Here is a 22811-nt window from a genome sequence, read left to right as displayed (position 1 = left end):
AATGCCCAACTCAAAGTTGGAGATGTTATTACTAAGGAAAATGGCAGAATGGATATGGGAGGATGACTAGTACCATCTGCCTGTATGGAAGAAAACTGCTGGCAACCATTTATGTTAAAAAATGCATGTATGCTTTCTGATATAAAGTTCTTAAACTTTATACTGTTAAAATGGTTATCTTTGGGGAATTATATTTAAAGGGACTTTAACTCTTTTACTACTGTTTTATTTTTTAGTTATCATATGTTATTAAAAATAGGCCAAGCACTGTGACTCATGCCTGTAATCCTAGCACTTTGGGAAGCCAAGGTGGGCAGATTGCCTGATGTCAGGAATTCGAGATCAGCCTGACCAACATGATGAAACCCCATCTCTACTAAAAATACAAAAATTAGCCGGGCATGGTGGCCAGCACCTGTAATCCCAGCTACCTGGGAAGCTGAGACAGGAGAATCGCTTGAACCCGGGAGATGGAAGTTGCAGTGAGCTGAGACCGTGCCATTGCACTCCAGCCTGGGCAAAAAGAGTGAAACTCCATCTCAAAACAAACAAATAATAGTAATGACACTGTTCCTTTGGATAATAAATACAGAATGTCTGGACTGGAACTAGAAAAAAAAAGAAAAATAAAATTTCAAAAAGAAAAAATAATACAGAATATTTGATTATTTTTTACTTTCATAAATGTCTTTTATGAAGGTAAAAGACTTTTTAAAAATATCTTAAAAAATAAGTATCTTTTAAAGGTAAATTTCTTTTTTAAAATGTCTAAATGTTTTTCTGCCCTTGTCCTTTTCTTTACGATGTTAATGTGTGCACAGGTAAGTTGGTACACAGTAAGTCGTACATCAACCTTGATTCCTTGGGGTCAGGGATTATCTGAGGGATGGAGAGCCTCACATACTTAATGGGTACTCAATTCCTAGTCAAATGGAACTTAACTTACTGCTGTAGCAAATACAAACTAAGGGAAAGAAAGATCTGAGGAAACCAGGTGAAGGGCGAAAGAAGGTCAGGTTAAGGTTAGTCAGAAAATGCTTTTGTTCCTCATTAGCACAGATGTCTTAAACCTGAGAACTACGTGAAGGTCAAAAGGAGGTCAGGTTAAGGTTAGTAAGAAAATGCTTTCCTTCCCGTTATCACAGCAGGGTCTTAACATTGAGAAGAAGGTGGCTAAGAAGTAAGGCGTGCTTGCTGAGGCATGGTCTTTGGTAAATGTGGGTGGATTCTCTCCTTCACCTTCATTCAGTTTGGTTTTTCTGCAATTTATTGCCATTGCCCAAGCTGTGAGATTTGAGAGCTATAGGCTCGCCACCGTCTCCTTCTCGGGGTATTTCCTTATTGACATTGCCAATGACCCTATTAAAAGGCCTTCAAATATTAACAGACCACAGAAGCCAGCTTCCTCATTCCTTAGAAAGTGTGTTAGGCTTTCTAAATGAAAGAGGAAATGGGGAATGACAGTGACCAAATTCCCCGCACCTCAACAAAGAGTTGTGATATTTTTATATTGATCGAGTTTGCCTTAGTTTCAACTTTGAAAAAAAATGCATTTAACAGCAGTTGAGGGAGGAAAGGGAATGGGGAGAGAGTAACTTATCCTGGCAACCACTATTTTGTTCTTCATTATTATAGTTTTATCTTTTTTTTTTTGAGATGGAGTTTCGCTATTGCTGCCCGGGCTGGAGTTCAATAGCATGATCTCGGCTCACAGCAACCTCCACCTCCCAGGTTCAAGCAATTCTCCTATTTCAGCCTCTCAAGTAGCTGGAATTACAGGCATGCGTCACCACGCCCAGTTAATTTTGTATTTTTAGTAGAAATGGAGTTTCTCCATGTTGGTCAGGCTGGTCTCGAACTCCCAGCCTCAGGTGATCCACCCACCTTAGCCTCCCAAAGTGCTGGGATTACAGGCATGAGCCACTACACCCAGCATCTAGTTTTATCTTTTAAAGAATGTTATATAAATGGAACCACAGAATACATAACCTTTTGAGAATGGCTTCTTTAACTCAGTAAAATGAGAGTCACACAGGTTGTTGTATGTATAAATAATTCACTCTGGCCAGGCAAGGTGGCTCACGCCTGTAATCCCAGCACTTCAGGAGGCTGAGGTGGGAAGATCACTTGAAGTTTTGCCATGTTGGTCAGGTCGAGACCAGCCTGGCCAACATGGTGAAACTCTGTCTTTACTAAAAATACAAAAATTAGCCAAGCATGGTGGTGTGCATCTGTAATCCCAGATACTTGGGAAGCTGAGGCAGGAGAATCGCTTCAGCCCGCAAGGTGGAGGTTGCAGTGAACAAAGATAGTGCCACTGCACTCCAGTCTGGGCGACAGAGTGAGACTTCGTCTCAAAATAAATAAATGAACAAATAAATAAATAATTTATTTCATTATATTGCTGAGTAGTATTTAGTATTTCATTATAGGAATGCACTACAGTTCATTTATCCATTCACTCACTGAAGAGCATTTGTATTGTTTACACATTTTGATGATACTGGATAATACTGCTATAAACGTCCATGTGCAGGCTTTTGTGTGAACATGATTTTTATTAGTAGTGGAATTCCTGGATTATATTCTTGAATTTATAAGAAACTGCCAAACTGTTTTCCTCGCAGCTGTACCATTCTGCATTCCTGCCAACAGTATATAAGAGTTCCAATCTCTGTCTTTGTCGTTCAGGCTGCTAGAACAAGATACCTTAGACTGGGTAATTTATAAACAACAGAAATCTATTACTCATCATTTTAGACCCTGGGAAGTCCAAGATCAAGGCACCAGTAGATTCTGTGCTTGGTGAAGTCCCCTTCCCCATAGAGGGTGCCCTCTCTGTGTCCTCATATGGTAGAAGGGGTAAAAAGGCTTCCTCTGAAGCCTCTTATATAAGTGCACTGATCCATTCATGAGGGAGGAGCCCTCTTGACCTAATCACCCCCTGAAGGCCCATCTCTTACTACCATCACCTTGAGGAGTAGGGCTCAACATATGAATTTTGGGGGGACACATACGTTCAGACAAGAGCATAGTAGTTCTTCAGTCTTGCCAGCATTTGGTATTTTCAATATTTTTTATTTTAACCATTCTAATAGGTTTGTAGGAGTATCTCATCATGTTTCAATTTGCATTTCCCTATTGACTAATGATGGTAAACATCTTTTTATGCTTTTTATGCTTACTTGCCTTCCATATATTGTCTTTGAAGCATCTGTTAACAGTTTTTAATTGGGTTATTTATTTTCTGATTGGTTAATTTTGATAAGTCTTTCTATATTCTAGATACAAGTATCCTATTGAACATCAGGTTTGCAAACGTTTTCTTCCCAGCTGTAGCTTGTCTTAACGCTCCTACAGCATCTTTGTAGAGTAAAAGTTATCCAGTTTGACAAAATCCAACACATCAAACTTTTTTCTTTTATGAATCATGCTTTTTAGTAGCATTCTAAGAATACTCTGCCTCAGCCCAGATTACAAACATTTTCTCCTATGATTTCTTTTTAAAGTTTTATAGTCTTATGTCTTACATTGATACATTTGGAAATAAATTTTACGTAAAATGTGAAGATGAGGTTTATTTTATTTTTGCATATTAATGCCCAATTATCCCAACACCATTGTTGAAAGACTATCCTTCATTAAATTGCCTTTGCACCTTTGTAAAAAATCTGCTATATTTTTGGAGTCCATTTCTGGACTCTGCTCTTTTCCATTGATCAATATGTCTTTTCCTTCACAAATACTATGGTATCTTGGTTACTGTGGCTTTATAGTATAGTAGGTCTTAACATCAAGTAGTCTGCTTTCTCCATTGTCTTTTTTTTTTTTTTTTTTTTTTTTTTTTTGAGACAGTCTCTCTCTGTCACCCAAGCTGGAGTGCAGTGGCACAATCTCGGCTCACTGCAACCTCCACCTCCTGGGTTCAAACTATTCTCATGCCTCAACCTCCCGAGTAGCTGGGATTACAGGCATGTGTCACCACACCTAGCTTTTTTTTTTTTTTTTTTTTTTTTTTTGCATTTTTAGAAGAGACAAGTTTTGCCATGTTGGCCAAGGTGGTCGACCTCAGGTGATCTGCCCATCTTTGCCTCCCAAGGTGCTGGGATTACAGGCGTGAGCCACTATGCCCGGCCAGAATGAATTATTTATACATACAACAACCTGTGTCACTCTCAAAGGTGTTTTACTGAGTTAAAGAAGCCATTTTATTCTTTGTTTTTAAAACTTTGTGTATATTGTTCCTTTGCTTTTCCATGTAAAGTTTTAAATTTCACTTTTAAATTCTTCATTGCTAGTGTACAAAACACAGTTGATATTTGGTATTGATCTCATATCCTACCACTTAAACTTACTTATTAGCTCTAGGATATTCTTTTTTTGCGGGGGGGATTTTTTGGGTGATTTTCTACGTAGCCAGTCATGTCATCTGTAAATGGAGATGGTTTTATTTCTTCCTTTCCAACATGTATGCCTTTTATTTCTTTTTCTTGCCTAATGTTGAATAAGAGTGTTGAGACTGTACTTCCTTGCTTTGTTGCTGACCACTCAGTCTTTCACTATGAACTATGGTGTTAGCTATAATTTTCTTGTCAATGACTTTTTCTTTTTTATTATTTTTTGTTAATTTTTTTTTTTTAGTAGAGACAGGATTTTGCTATGTTGGCCAGACTGGTCTCGAACTCCTGGGCTCAGGTGATCCGCCCGCCTTGGCCTCCCAAAGTGCTGGGACTACAGGCGTGAGCCCCCATGCCCAGCCTGTAGGTGACTTTTGTCTGGTTCTATTTCTTGCTTGCTGAGAGTTTTTATTATGAAGTTTATTAAATGCTTTTTGTGCATCAATTTATATGACCATGTGGCTTTTTCTTCTATAGACTATTGATCTACTTAGTAACAGTAATTGATTTTAGAATGTCAAACCAGCCTTACTGTTGTGGGTTGAACCGTCCTTCAAAAAATAAAAAGAAATCTATGCTAGACGCTTAATCCCCAATACCAGGGAATGTGACCTAACTTAGAATTACAGAGATAATTAAGTTAAAACGAGGTGATTAGGGTGGGCCCTATCCTAATATGAATGATGTCCTTATACAAAGTGGAAAATTTGGACACAAAGATGGACAAGCATGCAGGGAGAATGCTTTGTGCAGACTGGAGTTATGCTGCCACAAGGCAAGGAACTATCAGAAGCTAGGAGAGAGGCCTGGAACAGACCCTTCCTTAGTGCCTCCAGAGGAAGCATGGCCCTGCCAGCAGCTTCGTCTCTAGCTTCCAGAACTGTGAGACGTTTCTGTTGTTCAAGTCGCTCAATGTGCAGTACTTTATTATGGTAGCCCTAGCAAAGAAATTCACTTATATTCTCAAGAAAATCCCACTTGATCGTCATGTACTATTCTTTTTATATAATCTCACTACATTTGCTAATATTGAGGGTTTTAAAAAATCTGGGTTCATGAGAGATACTGATATATAGTTTCCTGGTTTTATATAGTTTTTTTTTTCCTTTGAGTCAGGGTCTCATTCTATCACCGAGGCTGGAGTGCAGTGGCGTGATCTCAGCCCACTACAACCTCAGCCTTCCAGGCTTGATCAAACCTCCCACCCCAGCCTCCCTAGTAGCTCGGACTACCGGCTTATGCCACCATGCCCAGCTAACTTTTTTGTATTTTTAGTGGAGACAGGGTTTCACCATGTTTACTAGGCTGGTCTTGAACTCTTGGCTTCAAACACTCTGCCTGCCTCAGCTTCCCAAAGTGCTAGGATTATGGCCATGAGCCACCACGCCCAGCCTGTATACTGTTTTTGTGTGGTTTTGGTGTCAGTAATTTTAGCCTTGTAAAATGACTTAGGAAGTATTTTCTTTTATTTTCTGGAAGAGATTATATAGTCTTGGCGTTGCTTCTTCCTGAAATGTTTGGTAAAATGAAACAATGAAACCATCTGAAACTGGAAGCTTCTTTTTTGAAAGGGTTTCAACTATAATTCAATTTATTTGATAGATACAGAGCTTTTTCCGCTATTTCATCATGAGTGAGTTTGACAGTTTGTATTTTTTATAAATGAATCAATTCTAAGTTGTCAAATTTATATGCATAATATTATTTATAATATTTATTTATTGTCCCTTTTTTTTTTGAGACGGAGTCTTGCTGTGTTGCCCAGGCTGGAGTGGCATGATCTTGGCTCACCACAACCTCCGCTTCCTGGGTTCAAGAGATTCTTCTGCCTTAGCCTACCAAGTAGCTGGGACTACAGGCACGCACCACCATGCCTGGCTAATTTTTGTATTTTTAGTAGAGAAGGAGTTTCACTATGTTGCCCAGGCGATGTCGACCTCCTGACCACATGGTCCACCCGCCTCGGCCTCCCAAAGTACTGGGATTACAGGCATGAGCCACCACACCCAGCCCATTTATTATACTTTTAATGTTTGAAGATTATGTAGGAATAGCCCCTCTTTCATTCCTGATATTGATAATTTGTGTTCTTTCCCTATTTTTCTTTTTTAGTTGAGATAAAGGTTTATCAAATTTATTGGTCTTTTCCAAGGACCTGCTTTTTGTCTTACTTTAATTTTTCTTTATTGTTTTTCTGTTTCAATTTAATTAATTTCTGCTCTGATATTTACTATTGCCTGCTTTATGTTTATTTTGCTATTTTTTTCTCATTTCTTAAGGTGAAAACTTAGATTATTGACTGAAGACCTTTCTTCTTTTCCAGTATAAACATTTTTTGGTTTTTACATTATTTTCATTTTAATTAACAAATAATAATTGTACATATTCATGAAGTATATGGTGATCTTTTGTTATGTATAATACATGCTGATTAGATGAGGGTAATTAGCACATCCATAATCTCAAACGTTTACCATTATTTGTGTTGGGAGCATTCAATATCCTCTCTTTTAGCTATTTGAAAATGTATACACACACAGACACACACACACACACACATATGTATTTTTTGAGATAGAGTCTCACTCTGTTGCCCAGGCTGGAGTGCAGTGGTGCAATCTAGGCTCACTGCAACCTCCACCTCCTGGATTTTAATATTAAACATTAATATTAATTCTATTAATATCTTAATAGAATTTAAATATCTATTTTAATTTAGATTGTAATTTTTACTATCTAAGCTTCTCTCTTTTTTTGTGGTTATGCTAGGGATACATACATAGCTCTTCATAGTCTACTTAGAATCACTGTTTTACCCTTCAAGTGAAATGTAGAAGACTTACCACCACGTAAGTCACTTTCCTCTCTGCTTTATACTGTAGTTGTTTTGTATATTAGAACTACATACAGTGAAAAATCTCATCAAACGATGTTATAATCTTTGCTTTTAATATTTTAAAGAACTCAAGAAGAGAGTAGTCTATTATATTCACTCAGTTTCACCATTTCTATTGCTCTCTCTCCGTTCCAGATGATCCAAGTTTCCTTCTGGTATAATTTCCCTTCCTTCTAAAGAACTTCCTTTAGCAATTATTTTATAGCAAGTCTGCTGGCAATAAAGTCTCTATTTTCCTTTATCTGACAATGTCTTTTTTTCATCTTCATTCCTGAATAATATTTTCATTGAATATAGAATCTAGGGTTGATGGCTCTTTTCTTTTAGCACTGTATGGCATTGCTTTCATGAGTTCCTCTACCTGCACAATTTTCCCAGTGCTTTCTGGTTCCCTGGAGCTCCCCCTTTCAGTCATCTGTCCTCTACTGGAAGGACATAAAGAGAGAAAAAAAAAACCAAAAGATGTTTGCCACATCCCCATGGGTCCACAGTTTCTCTAATCGGAAGATAAGATTCCCTTCCCTGAAAGTTTTAGTGTGTATGGGTCCCAGCTAGCACTGCTGTTGCAGCCAGAAAACCCTTTTCCCTACTCCTCAAGCCTGAACTAAAGGGCTTCTCCTGGAACTCTCTCCATTTGCGCCAATGCTCACTTCTGGGTTTTGCACTACCCTGAGTCCAAACCAGGGTATAGTGGAGGAGAGGAAAAAAAGTAAATTCACAGCAGGTTCAGTGGTATTTTGTTTTCTTTCACAATTTGCGTACTACTATTAACTTATCTGTTCTGCACCTTGTGACCAGTTTCTATGGCTACATTCACTAGGAGAGACAGGGTGGAAGTGCTTACTCTGTGTTACCTGGAAGCAGAACTCCCCATATTTACTTTTTTCTTTTTTACTTCCAAACTCATTATACAAGGCCAACATTACCCTCATACCAAAACCAGACAAAGACACAATAAAAAAAGAAAACTACAAGCCAACATAACTAATAAATACCAATGCAAAAATACTAGCAAACTGAATTCAACAACACGTTAAAATGGTCATTCATTATGATCAGGTGGGATTCATCCCTGGGATGCAAGGATGGTTCAACATATGCAAATTAATAAACATGATACATCACATTAGTAGAATCAAGAGCATAAACCATATGATCATTTTCAATAGATGACAAAAAAGCATTCATTAAAATTCAACATCCCTTCAAGATAAAAAAAACCTCTCAACAAACTGCATATAGAAGAAGCATACCTCAAAACAATAAAGGCAATATAGGACAGTCCCACACTGAGCATCATACTGAGTGAGGGAAAACGGAAATCCTTTTCTTTAAGATCTGGAACAAGACAAGGATGCCCCTTTCACTACTTTTAGTTCAACAGAATATTGGAAGTCCTAGCTTGAGCAATTAGACAAGAGAAAGAAATAAAGGGCATCCAAATTGGACAGAAATAAATCATTGTTCTTGTTTTCAGACAATATGATCTTATATTAAAAAAACCTAAAGACTTTGCCAAAAAACTGTTAGAACTGATAAACGAATTCAGTAAAGTTATAGGATACAAAATAACCATACAAAAATCATTTCTATATGCTGACACCAAATAATCTAAAAAACAATCTCGATTAAAATAACTACAAAAAAAGGAATAAACTTAACCGAAGAACTGAAAGATCTCTACAATGGAAACTATAAAACGCTGGTGAAAGAAAGTGAAGAGGACATAAACAAATGGAAAGTCTGCCCATGCTCATGGATTGAAAGAATTAATATTTTTCAAATACCCATACTGCCCAAAGTGATCTGTAGAATCAATGCAATCCCTATTAAAATATCAATGAAATTCTTCACAGAAATATAAAAACAACCCTAAAATGTAGATGGAAACAAAAAGACCCAGAATAGCCAAATCAATCCTGAGCAAAGCTGAAGTTGCCACATCACCTGACTTCAAAATATACGACAAAGCAGCAGTAACCAAAACAACATGATACTGGCATGAAAACAGTCACATAGACCAATGCAACAGAATAGAAAACCCAGAAATAAATCCACATTTACAACCAAACCATTTTCAACAAAGTGCCAAGAATATACACCCTCTTCAATGAATGGTGCTGGGAAAACTGAATATCCATGTGTAGATGAATGAAAGTACACTCCTATCTCTCACCATATACAAAAATCAGATTAAAGTGGATTATAGACTTGAATCTAAAAATCAAATCAAAGTGGATTAAAGACTTCAAACTGTGAAACTATTAGAATAAGACATAGGAGAAATGCTCCAGGACATTGGTCTGGGCAAATATTTGAGTAAGATGTCAAAAGCACAGGCAATCAAAGCAAAAATTGACAAATGTGATTATATCAAGCTAAAAAGCTTCTCCACAGCAAAGAAACAATCAACATCATAGACAACCTACAGAATGGGAGAAAACGTTTGCAAACTATTCATCCAACAGGGATTAATAGCCAGAATATGTAAGGAACTTAAGCAACTCAATAGCAAATAATAATAATAATAATAATCAAATTTTAAAATGGACAAAATATCTGAATAGACACTTCTTAAAACAATACATACAAATGGCCAATAAGTATATGAAAAAATACTAAACATCACTAATCATCAGGGAAATGCAAATCAAAACACAATGAGATATCATTCACCCAAGCTAAAATAGCTATTATCAAAAACACAGAAAATAACAGATGGTGATTAGAATGTAAATTAGTACAGCCACTATGGATAACAGTACGGCGGTTCCTCAAGAAACTACAAATAGCACTACCATACGATCCAGCAATCCTGTTGCTAGGTACCTATTCAAAAGAAATTGGAAATCAGTGTATCAAAGATACCTCTGCACTTCCAAGTTTATTGCAGCACTATTCACAATAGCCAAGATACGGATCAACCTAGGTTTCCATGAATGGATGAATGGATGAGGAAAATGCAGTGTATATATGCACAACAGAATATTATTCAGTCATAGAAAAGGAATTAAATCCTATACTTTGCAACGACATAGATGGAACCGGAAGACATTATGTTAAGTGAAATAAGCCTAGTATAGAAATACAAATATCACATATTTTCACCCATATGTGGGAGCTAAAAGAATTCGTCATGTGGTATTGAAGAGAAGGATGATTACAAGAGACTGGGAAAGGTGGTGGGAAAGGGAGAATGAAGAGGAGCTGGGTAGTAGGCACAAAAATACATTTAGAAAGAACAACATCTAGTGTTTGGTAGCATAATTGGGAAACTGGAGTTAATTTATTGTGCGCTTCCAAATAGCTAGAAGTAAAGATTTGGAATGTTTCCAACACAAAGAAATGATAAATGCTTGAGGTGATGGATATTTTACTTACTCATATTTAATCATTATATACTGTATTCCTAATTATCATGCGTATCCCATAAATATGTACAAATACTATATATTCATAAAAATTAGAAACAAACTCAAAAAAGAATGAAAAATAAACAAAATTGTACTGAAGTTAAATTCATATAACGTAAAACTATCCACTTTAAAGTTAACAATTCATTGGCATTTTGTACATTCACAATGCTGTACAATCACCCCCTCTATCTAGTACCAAAACATTTTCGTCACCCCAAAATAGAACCCATTAAACAGTTACTCTTCCTTCCCACCTCCCCTCAACTGCTAGCAATCATGGATTTACCTATTCTGGATATTTCATATAAATGGAATTATAGAATATATAACTTTTGCCTGTCTTCTTTTACTTAGTATAATGTTTTTGACTTTCATCTACCTTATAACATTTATCAGTACTTTATTCCTTTTTTTGGACTGGATAATAGTCTATCGTATGCATATGCCACAATTTATTTATCTAGTCATCCATTGGTAGACATTTGAGTTGTTTTGGCTATTTCGAATAATGCTGCTATGAACAATTGTCTTGCAAGTATTTGTTTGAGTACCTGTTCTCAGTTCTTTGGGGTATATACCTAGGAATGGACTTACTGGAACATATGGTAATTCTATGTTTAACTTATGAGGAAATGTCAAACTGTTTCCCCCATATCTTTTTTTTTTTTTTTTTTTGAGGCGGAGTCTCACTCTGTCACCCAGCCCAGGCTGGAGTGCAATGGCGTGATCTCGGCTCACTGCAACTTCCACCTCCCTGGTTCAAGCAATTCTTCTGTCTCAGCCTCCCAAGTAGCTGGAACTACAGGCATGTGCCACCACACCGGGCTAATTTTTGTATTTTTAGTAGAGATGGGGTTTCACCATGTTGGTCAGGCTGGTCTCAAACTCCTGACCTCAAGTGATCCATTTGCCTCAGCCTCCCAAAGTGCTGGGATTACAGGCGTGAGCCACCACACCTGGCCTTTCCCCACATTATTTTTAACACAGTTGTGGTCTTATGTATTTGTGTTACTTATGAAGATCATAACATAAAAATAACCCCTTCATATTAAAGATTCAGAGTCAACATTAATTTTGTGGTTGCACACTATCCTACTGAATATATTCTATAATTTAGTTAATCGTTCCAATATTTTAGTCTCTTTGATGTTTTCTTATTCTATTTGTTTCTTATTGCTATGTTAAGTAACACTGGCAAGCCTTTATGCTTACATTGTTGATTCAATTTTAATTATCTCAAGGGCAAATTCCAAAAAGTAGAATCATTCATTTAAATAACAAAAATGTTTTCTAAGTTCCTGTTACATGTTACCAAACTGCTTTCCAAAAATGTTCCACCACGTTGCACCTTCACCGGCAGTGTGGGAAGGCCTTTGTTTTAACATATCCTTTCTATACCTGAATGGCAGTATTACTTTTTAAAAATCTTTACCAGCTTTGCAGAAAAAAAATTATACTTCATTTAATTTCTGATGCTGTGATTATAATGAACTTCAACTGTTTCATATGTTTACTATTCACATTTCTTGATATGTGAACTGTCTAGTCATATTGTTGCCCATTTGTAAATCAACATCTGTATCCAGAATGCTTCTAATCACAAACAGAAAATCTAACCATGACTTGAACAATAGGGGGTTCATTTTTCTGACATAACAAGACATCTGGAAGTAGGCAACTGCTAGATGGTTTAGTGGTTTAAGGACGGGCTGGGCGTGATGGCTTATGCCTGTAATCCCAGCACTTTGGGAGGCTGAGGTGGGTGGATCACCTGAGGTCGGGAGTTTGAGACCAACCTGACCAACATGAAGAAACCCGGTCTCTGCTAAAAATACAAAAAATTAGCCAGGTGTTGTAGCACATGCCTATAATCCCAGCTACTTGGGAGGCTGAGGCAGGAGAATTGCTTGAACCCAGGAGGTGGAGGTTGGGGTGAGCTGAAATTGTGCCATTGCACACTCTAGCCTGCGCAGCAAGAATGAAACTCCATCTCAAAAAAAAAGGATGTCAGGATGGTGTCTTTGTAACGCAAAATGGCTGCAGCTGCTCCAGACATCACATTCATATTTGAGGCAGAAAGAAAGAGGAAAGAGTGGAAACAATGGCTTCTTTGGGGTATATATCCAAGAAGAGTCATTTTTATTATAGAAGTAAAGGCCTTCTCTGATGCCTTCAAGGACATTTCTACTTTATATATCCTTGATCGGAACCATGTCATGTGGCCATCCTTAGCTGCAAGGGAATTAAAAAAGCAAGAAATACTGAAATTCGACCAATCACGATCCATCCCCTGAGCCTGAATACTCTGGTGTTGACAACAACATCAGAAAGGAGGGGAGTTGAGGGAAATGCATTCTAGAAGGCAGTCAACACTGTTTAACACGGCTCGGTGTGGTTTTTGTCTTACTGATTTATACATTTCACTAGACATTAAAGAAATTGACTTTTGTCCTATGTATTTCCCAGGTTTCAGTTTACACATAACTTCTCTTTATCTGAAAATAGATTTTTTCTCAGTTTTATGTAGCCAAATGTACCTCCTTTTAAATTTCCTTTTTCTTTTTGAGATGGTCTTGCTCTGTCACCCAGGCTGCAGTCCAGCAGTGCAATGATAGTTCATTGTAACCTCTAACTCCTAGACTCAAGTGACCTCCCACCTCAGCCTCCTAAGTAGCTAGGACTATGGACGTGCACCACCACACCTAGCTAATTTTTTAAAAATCTTGGCTGGGCGCGGTGGCTCACGCCTGTAATCCTAGCATTTTGGGAGGGCTAGGTGGGTGGATCACCTGAGGTCAGGAGTTCAAGACCAGCCTGGCCATCATGGCGAAACCCCATCTTAATAAAAAAATAAAAATAAATAAAATCTTTTAGTAGGGACAAGGTCTCACTATGTTGCCTACATTGGTCTCAAAACCCTGGCCTCAAGTGATTCTCCTGCCTCACCTTTTATTTTTAAGATGAGATAACTCTCCTCACATGGAGATTAGAGTAATATTCGCTTCTAGTTTTAATCTTTTTAATGTAATTTTTTAATTACATATATTTTATACTACATACATTTTAATTACAAAATATCACCTAACATATATTTTGTTTAGAAAGTAGGATTACATAAATTTATTTTTTTCAAAGAGTTAGCAAATTGTCAATAGAACCATTGACTTCCATCTCCTTCCGAGGCCCTTGATAATTCCCTTTAGGGAAAAGACTGGAGCAACCAAATAAATAATAACCACTAAGAGTGGATGAGACAAAATGCTATAGCACCAGCTTTCATAAAATCTAAGAAGGAAATCATAGGGGAAAACACAGCTTTCACACAGAGAAGTGTGATTGTCGCTATTCCTATACCACGTACATAGTTAACGTAGTGCAGTGAATTGGTTTCACAGAGATAAAAAGAAGCAGAGAAACCAATCAGGGGACAGTGTGTAAACCTTGTGTGAAGTACTTTCCCGCCTTAAAATTGCTTGGCAGGATCAAAGGGTTCTTCCGCCCTGGGAGCTATTTAGTCAGGCGACTGGAAGAATCACTTTTTACTTTTAGTTGTTTTGGTTTTATCTCACTACAGGTTATGCGTAAACACAAATGCTGTCCTGCCCACAGGCTGATTAGAGCCTGGCCTTGTGAACTGGCTTCTTTGAACCCCACTGTAGTTGTTCACATTGGCTCAACTTGAGCGGTGATGTTCAATGCTTACTGTAAACACTGCTGTCATGCATTTTATGTATGGTTTCCTTCTTCTCTTTCAGACGTCAAAAAGGTGTATGAAAATGACTTTGGGGATTGTGTGTATTGAGGAGAGATCTCAGTTGCTGGCTGAATTACTACATTTGCACTTAAGCTTGCACTTGGAAGCTCCTCTTCAGCATTACCAGGGGCCAAGTGAGAGCTCTGTGTGCTCAAAGTTGTCCCCTAAGTAGTGGGTATTAAGGGCTTCCCTCTGCAGAGTAGAGAAAGCTGTGGCAGGGGGTGTCTGACAATGGCCCTCTCCATGGGGAGTCTATCAGGGAGGATCTGCCAACCTCTCCTCACTCTCTGGTCTGTTTCCCAGTGCCTCTTCCTCCTTAAGGACATCAGTTTCTCCCCTATTCTCAGCAACCCCCCTCCTCGCCCCACCAAAACTCATTCTTATTTGTAGTTTTTTTTTTTTTTTTTTTCTTATTACAACATTTATTGGGGAGAACCAATATTCTCCACAAGGAGGAAATTATTTTGTGGGGGGGAATTTTCCTCCCTGGAAATGCTTCGGAAGAGTTTTCTGTGTAATTAATGACAAATCACTGAACACAGTGCTTTTAGCAGTGGTTGGGATGGCTGGAGGCAGTGGGTCAACTGACACTGTCAAGTGGGATTTGGTTGGGGCACAGGCTTTCTGTGGGGCATGGATTGGGGATGCTTTTGACACAATTATCTTGCCCTTAAATGCCTCAACTTTCTGCGGCTGTCTGTTCTTGTCTATGATCTGTCTAATCCTTGTCGGATAATTCTGGCCAACTAAGACAGCTTGTTGGCTTCAAGATTCGCTACATGTCACTTTGCAGGAGGGAGCCATGTAGCTGCAGGGATCGCCCTGGACAGGCTCTGCTCTGACCTGCAGTTCTGGCTCATGCTGAGCTTTCCCAAGCTCTACTGAGGAGGAAAGGGGCTCTTGGGGACAGGTGATATCTATCCCATCCCTATGCCCTAGCTTCTCCTCTAGGAACTTTCCAATGTCAGTCTTAATTTTCTGAGCTTCAGCAGTCCCAGTAAAGGCAGCTCTACTCTGAACTCGACCTCTATTCTGCACATATGATGACAGGGAGCTACCCTCTTCCTGGGAACTTTCTTGTTCCTCACATAGTCTCCTTAGTTTCTTCAACCTCTGAAAAAAGGTCTCACCAAAAATATCAGTTCCCCAAGATCCTAAATCATCATCCCTTAAACATCAGATGTTTAGTCAGTTAAAGTTGGCCCAGGGGGAGCATAGCCAAGCTTAAACCCATTTCACTGACATGCCCCTTGCCTTAGATAACTTGACTTCCAAGGGCTTACTGACTCATGCCCAGGGCATCTCCAGTGGGAGCATGGCAACTTCCCAGGTGCTGAATGTCCACGTGGAGGACAGAGGGATCCATGTGGAACAGCAGCAAGAGCCCACGGTCCCTAAGCATGTCTTACAGATTTGCCAACATAAGAATTTCCCACCAGCTAAAAAGAGAGTGAGCCCTCCGAGACCCAAAGGAGGAGAGCTTTGTGGAGGGGATGCAGGGTTGGGAACACCCCAACCCAGGAGAAAGAGCCATCCTGTTCAGAAGAAGACATCACAGGAGGTGCTTGGGAGAAAATCTTCTCCAACCTTGATAACACAGCCTCCTCCTGAAAACATTTTCAAAAAATGGTTGTAGTTTATATTTGTTATAGCACTGGCTCCATAGTAGGTAACTGGAAAGGCCAATAAATTAGGTCATGTCTATCCACGGTTGTGTAATTGCTTTGCCTCTGCAATCCAGGCAAGTCTTTAAAAGGTTTATGAGTAACACGCTCCCTCCAGGGTAGCTGCCTCCACCTTCAAAGCCATACCAGGCCTCACCCTCAGCCAGCTCTACCCAGCTCTTTGTACACCCAGTTCTACTGAGCTCAGCCTCCACCTTCTTCCTTAGACTTGCTTTCATTTCCCCCATGTGTCAACTTACAACACCTTGTCCTGGGCCTTCCAGAGCCTTAAGGAGAGTTCACAGTCACAAAACAATACATAAATGTAAATACAAAAACGTAAACGTAAATGTTTTGTTAAAAACAACTTGCACGTGTCTAAAGCCCACCTCACCAATACTGTAGATGCCACAATTTCCAAACAGTGCTCCAAAACAACCATGACAGTTTTATCATCAAAGTGATAATACTTTTCCAGGTCAGGAGCAGTGGCTCGTGCCAGTAACTCCAACACTTCGGGAGGTCAAGGTAGGAGGATCACTTGAAGCCAGGAGTTCAAGACCAGCCTGAACAACGTAGTGAGACCCCACCATCTCTACAGAAGATTTAAAAATTAGCCAGGTATGGTGGCATATGCCTGTAGTCTCAACAATTTGAGAGGCTGAGGTGGGAGAATTGCTTGAGCAGAGGAGTTTGAAATTGCAGTGAGCTGACCACGCCACTGCACTGCAGCCTGGGCAACAGAGTGAGACCCTGTCTCTAAAGAATAAAAAAATAGGCTGGTCACAGTGGCTCACACCTGTAATCCTAGCACTTTGGGAGGCTGAGGCAGAAAAATCACTTAAGGTCAGGAATTTGAGGCCAGCCTGGCCAACACAGTAAAACTGCATCTCTACTAAAAATACAAAAATTAGCCAGGCCTGGTGGCATGTGCCTGTGATCCTAGCTACTGAGGAGGCTGAGGCAGGAGAATTGCTTGAACCCAGAAGGCAGAGGTTGCAGCGAGCCAAGATCGTGCCACTGCACTCCAGCCTGGGCAACAGAGTGAGACTCTATCTTGAAGAAATAAAAATAAAAATAAAAAATGCTATTCTGTTCTCAGCTTACCTGAGCTTAATCTCTGGTGTGCTGCACTCACAGGTGGCAGCCTCCTGAAGCTGAAAGATTCCACACCTCCAGGGGCCTGGGTCATTTCAAGAGGCAGGCCAGGCTCTGGTTACTCTCTTGGCTCAGATCTACTTTCCTTCCTGGGAGGCAGACAGTCATCTGGAGTTTTTGATTGTACATCAACCATCAGCATTAAGCATCGGGAGTAGCACTGCAATGTTGCCTATTTTTCTTGGAGCTGCCAGGTTTGATCAGCCCCTCCATTTGCAACATTGAGGCAGTTGTCTTTGGAACCTGTCACTGTCCCAAAACCAGAGTTCTAGGGACCTCCATGTTCCTCTCAAAAGTGAGAACCCCATAGATTTTTCTTCCATATCATGATTCAATAACACCTCTGTTCAATAGCACTCATTTATTTAGCAGATATATTTGAGATTCTACTGTGAGCCTGGTACTGGAGATATAAAACTGTTCTCTATAACCTTTCAATGCCGTAAAGGAGGCTGATTTTAAAACAATACATTCAGGCCTGGTGCGGTGGATTATGCCAGCACTTTGGGAGGGCATGGTGAGCAGATCACGAGGTCAGGAGTTCAAGACCAGCCTGGCCAACATGGTAAAACCCCCGTCTCTACTAAAAATACAAAAATTAGCTGGGCATGGTCATGCATGCCTGTAATCCCAGCTACTCAGAAGGCTGAAGCAGGAGAATCACTTGAACCTGGGAGGCAGAGGTTGCAGTGAGCTGAGATAGCACCACTGCACTCCAGCTGGGTTACAGAGCGAGACTCCGTCTCCAATAAATAAATAAATAAAAGCAGTGCATTCCCTGTAACATGACAAATACGATTAGTCACACAGAGGGCTGCAGAGGTCATGTAACCATCCTCCAGATGACTGGCTGAAGGAGGTGATGCCTGACCTGTGTCTTGAAGGAGGTGAGAGGTGAATAAAGGTGAAGTGAACAGCAAGTGGAGTGAACGACATTAGGCCATAAAGACGTGAAGGACTACGGGCAGATGCAGACACCATCAGCGGTGGATATCCCCACAGTGCAACAGGAGAGGCAGCCACAGGCCAGAGAATGAGCTAGAGGTGGGCAGTGGACTTGTGTGTTGAGCCGAGGCCTCTGAGCTTGACAAAACTGGAGGGGAGGAGGAGCCGTTGAAATGTTTAGAGCCACTGAACGACAAGGCCAAATTAGGCGAATGGCTCTGGGTGGTGAGGAAAGCCTGGATTAGAAGAGAAGTGTGTTTAGGGGCCGCTACTGGGGAGGAAGAGATGGCAAGCGATTTAAGAAACATTTGGAAAGTCGAATTGGCAGGACTTGGTGGCTGACTGGCCGCAGAAGGAAGGAGAAAGGAGAGTTCATATGAACTCAGGTTTCTGGCTTTTGACCTACTGTTTACCCTGAAACCAGTGGGTCCAAGTGGACTCTAATACTTTGTGATTCCAGGGTAAGATAATATATCTGAATACTAAAGGACATCAATTCTTTCATCAACTTTGAAATATTTAAAGGTATATCTCTTGCTGTACATTATCTCTCAGTGATTGAGGTCAAATTTTAGGCCTGTGACCAAGACTGGGGGTTGGGGAGAGGTGTGGACAGATTTCAAAGTAGAATTCTGGCCAAGGGAGCATGGAACTTGTTCCCCAGCTCCAGATGGCCCAGTGAAGGACTTCTGGGGTTGAAGCTGAGAGCAGCCACCTGAGAGTGGAGGAGGGAACTGATTGGCTCTCGGGAACCACCACACGGGCCAGCCATGGCGAGCAGCCTGCCAGGCAGCAGGTGCCCAGCAAACCAGAGGAAGCCGCGAGTGCTGTCATTTCCTCCCCTGCAGCTTTGGACTTCAGTCAGGAGATTTATCTCTCCTATTCTCAGCAAAAATAATTAAGGCCAACTGATTATTGAGACACCCTCGCCCCCACCCCCCAAAAAAGTAAGACACTTTATTTCAAGTAACTGCTTCTCCTCTATGAAGCACTAACACGCTGGCTTTCACCGGCACCCTCCCCTTTGGTACGGGGTCAGCAGAAGGGTGTTTCGTCTTCAGCGAGTGGGAAATCCCCTGTCTTCAGTGTTTTCTGCCCACCAGGATAGGGCACTGTGGATTTTGCTTTTGAAGCTTGTCCAGAGTCACTCAAGAGAGACAAAGCCGTCATTCTACCGTGTGCTACCCACCACCCACCAGGTAAGCTGCCGTGCACCAGGGTGAAGCCCCCTGAAGACTGTTTGGCCTTGATATTCCAGAATTTGCTTAAATATGTTGAACACGCACCCCTGGATTCAAAACGGCAAGGCTAAGAATAATATCTTCAGCAGGCACAAGGATAAAGGAAACACATACCTCTTTCCAGTTTATCATGATGTTTGCTTAAGTAAGTCCCATTCACATTTGGGGGATCAAGATTTGTGATGTTTCCATTTTTATTGGAGAAATACTTGACGAATATTTTGAAGGCCTAATCTTTGTATGGGCTATGCAATCTACTATGGTAAATGTGAAGCGTAGGACCCAAGAAATGTATAATCTGTTTGTAGGACAGGACATGAGAACTTAAACAAGAATATAAGGCTATGCATGACTAAGTACTTAATGGATGGCACGGACAGCAGTGAGGTAGGGTTTTGGAGAAGAGAAAGATGGATGAGCACTGAAATGATCAGGCAAAACTTCATGGAGGCTGGTCTTGAAGTGGCAGTTGATAAGTGGGAGGTAGGTAAAGGAGAATGACTTCCAACTCTGGCTTAATGCTTCCATTAAGCCAATTCCACATAACACATTTATTGAGCTATAATCAGTAGTTGGAATATGTAAATCTTCAATTCAGAAAGACTGTTCATATCAGTATTGGAAACTAAAGTCCTAAAGAAGGCTGGTGTTTGTTTATGGTGAGTAACAGCAGGCTTGTCAGATTTCATCCTGGCTGGCTTCCTTCTCTTCCCCTCTCCAGCAAATCTGTTCACCTTCGGTAACTTCTACTAAATGTTCACTAATTTTTAACAAGTTTGCACATAGAAAATGAGATTTGGTTAACTGTTTCTGTTTTAAAATTCTGTAAATGTTAAATAGAAGAGAGGCACGAAATCATTTCTGATAAAAATAGAAGTTAAATCTGTGTTAAAGGGTTTTGTGGCCCCTTTCTCCCTAGCTCTGGCTCTTGGTTGAATCGGTTGCATTGAGGAGTGATTACGAAGTGTGTTGGTCCTATCTGTGTTGGTCCTATCTGTGTTGAGTGACTGGCATAAGACCACAAAAGGAAATCTTCAGTTTCCCCTCCAACTCTTGTTCTTTACGTGAGAGCATAGGAAGCCTCCAGAAGACTTGCATGATCCTAGTATTGAGTCTTCTTCTATGTATCTATCAAGGAAATGAGAGCATTTCGGAGTGACTGGGATTATTCATTTATTTATTTTAGAGATGGGGTTTTGCCGTATTGCCCAGGCCATTCTTGAACTCCTGGGCTCAGGCAGTCCTCCCACCTCGGCGTCCCAAAGTGCTGGACTTATCAGCATGAGCCACCATACTTGACCTGGAATTCTTATTTATAACCCAGTGACACAAGACTATAATGAAACTATTAATAGACAATAATCAACCTCAAAATCAACCTCATGATTTGATCTGTTTCTCTTGAGGCAAGACCGGCAAATAAAAACTTTGTAGCCACTTAAAACAAACAAAACAAAAACAAAGCTTCCTTCACTCAGAAGGAAAGTCTGCGGCTGAAAGCCTTCACCCATTTCCTCCCGCCAACCCCCTTCATGCGCACCTTACCTACACTCCGTGTTATTCACTCATTCGCTGCAGAATGAGCAGCACTCGTGATGAACGATAATGGATTCAGACCCAGATGCAGTGGGATTTATTCCCCAGCAAGTCTAGTTCTGACCGTCTTTTAAGGCCTGTCTTCATGAATGCTTTCCCAGCCTTTAGCTGGAATTAATCTTATCCTTCTTCCTAATGCCAAAGCAAGAATCTTGATTTTCTATCAATATTATATTATCAACCATGTCCTGTGTTATATCATAGCTACTTTGTACATATCGTTTTCCACCAACAGATCCTGAATTTCCTGGTGTCTTCACATTATCCTTACACATTTAAATGCTCATTATGGTTGAACTGGATTTTTTTTTTTTTTTTTTTTTTTTTTTTTTTTTTTTTTTTTGAGACGGAGTTTTGCTCTTGTTACCCAGGCTGGAGTGCAATGGCGCGATCTCGGCTCACCGCAACCTCCGCCTCCTGGGTTCAGGCAATTCTCCTGCCTCAGCCTCCTGAGTAGCTGGGACTATAGGCACGCACCACCATGCTCGGCTAATTTTTTTATATGTTTAGTAGAGACGAGGTTTCACCATGTTGACCGGGATGGTCTCGATCTCTTGACCTCGTGATCCACCCGCCTCGGCCTCCCAAAGTGCTGGGATTACAGGCTTGAGCCACCGCGCCCGGCCTTTGAACTGGATTTTTTTAACCCCACTCGAAAAGATGTTTTTTAACCCTTTAGCCAAGTGCCAGCAGAAGTTAGATCGTGTGACAAAGAATATGTCGAAAGGGCATTGTAAGCAAAAGAGAAACTTGGAAAATTGCCTAGAGAGCATGGCAAAGTGCTTGGAATGATTGGCACCCAGGGTTTAAATGACGGAGTCATGGGAAACAAGTCCAGATAGGTAAGCGTGGGGCTGGTGATAAAGAACTGAGCTTTACAGGTGAGGAAAATGAGACGCATAAATATTATTTGATCAGCCCAAATAACAAAGGGATTAGAACCCCTCACCTGATTATCCCTACCAACCAGGCCCAGAACCCTCACGTAAGCTCGGACAGTGATTTTATGCTACCATGCCAGGCTGGGGCAATTGGCTGGGAAAAGACGAAGATAGTGACAGACAGTGTCTATGACACTAATATCTGTGCGGTTGGACCACATTATTGCTTTCTTTGTTGTTATCATGCAACTTGAAGAAAGGCAAGAGCAATAGGAAACAAACAATCAAGAAGCTTAGGTGTATTGAAGACCACATTCAGCACTGAGCTGTGGCACACTGTAGTGGCCAATCCGAGTTCCCGGTTAGTGTGATATAGACTGGGCTGTGAATTACACTCTCAAGCAAGTGCCAAAAGTTGCTAATTTTGCCATTTGCTTGGCTTTTTATCTTGAATTTCACAGAACCAATATTTCAAATGGTACCTGGGCTAAAATAATCAGCAAAGGTGATGAGCAGATAAATTATCAAAAACTATAGGCCGGATGTGGCGGCTCACGCTTATAATCCCAGCACTTTGGGAGGCCTAGGTGGGCGGATCACCCGAGGTCAGGAGTTTGACACCAGCCTGGCCGACATGATGAAAACCCGTCTCTACTACCACAAAAATTAGCCGGGTGTGGTGGTGGGTGTCTGTGATGCCAGCTACTTGGGAGGCTGAAGCAGGAGACTAGCTTGAACCCAGGAGGCAGAGATTGCAGTGAGCCGACATCTAGCAACTGCACTCCAGCCTGGGTAAAACAGAGTAAGACTCCGTCAAAAAGAAAGAAACAAACAAACAAAAAAGCTACACATATCCTGTATAC

At 40.5% G+C, this 22811-nt stretch overlaps 1 protein-coding gene across 3 annotated transcripts in view; it reads left to right on the top strand.

Moving 5' to 3' along the window:
• EXPH5 (exophilin 5) overlaps positions 1-22811 on the top strand; it is an 87030-nt gene that overhangs the window by 5907 nt on the left and 58312 nt on the right. The window contains exon 1 of one of the 3 annotated variants that reach the window (XM_012474600.2): positions 19102-19429. The exons of the other annotated variants lie outside the window; for them this stretch is intronic. The gene's annotated coding sequence lies outside the window, so the exon portion shown is untranslated. Of the gene's footprint in view, positions 1-19101; positions 19430-22811 lie in introns of those variants that run through there. 3 annotated transcript variants of the gene reach the window in all.

This window comes from Aotus nancymaae, unplaced genomic scaffold (assembly GCF_030222135.1).
Source record: "Aotus nancymaae isolate 86718 unplaced genomic scaffold, 86718_ANA_hifiasm-v0.15.2.pri h1tg000012l, whole genome shotgun sequence".
Taxonomy (NCBI): Eukaryota; Metazoa; Chordata; class Mammalia; order Primates; family Aotidae; genus Aotus; species Aotus nancymaae.
The sequence above is the reverse complement of the archived record's forward strand: the minus strand, read 5'-3'. Positions and strand labels throughout refer to the sequence as shown.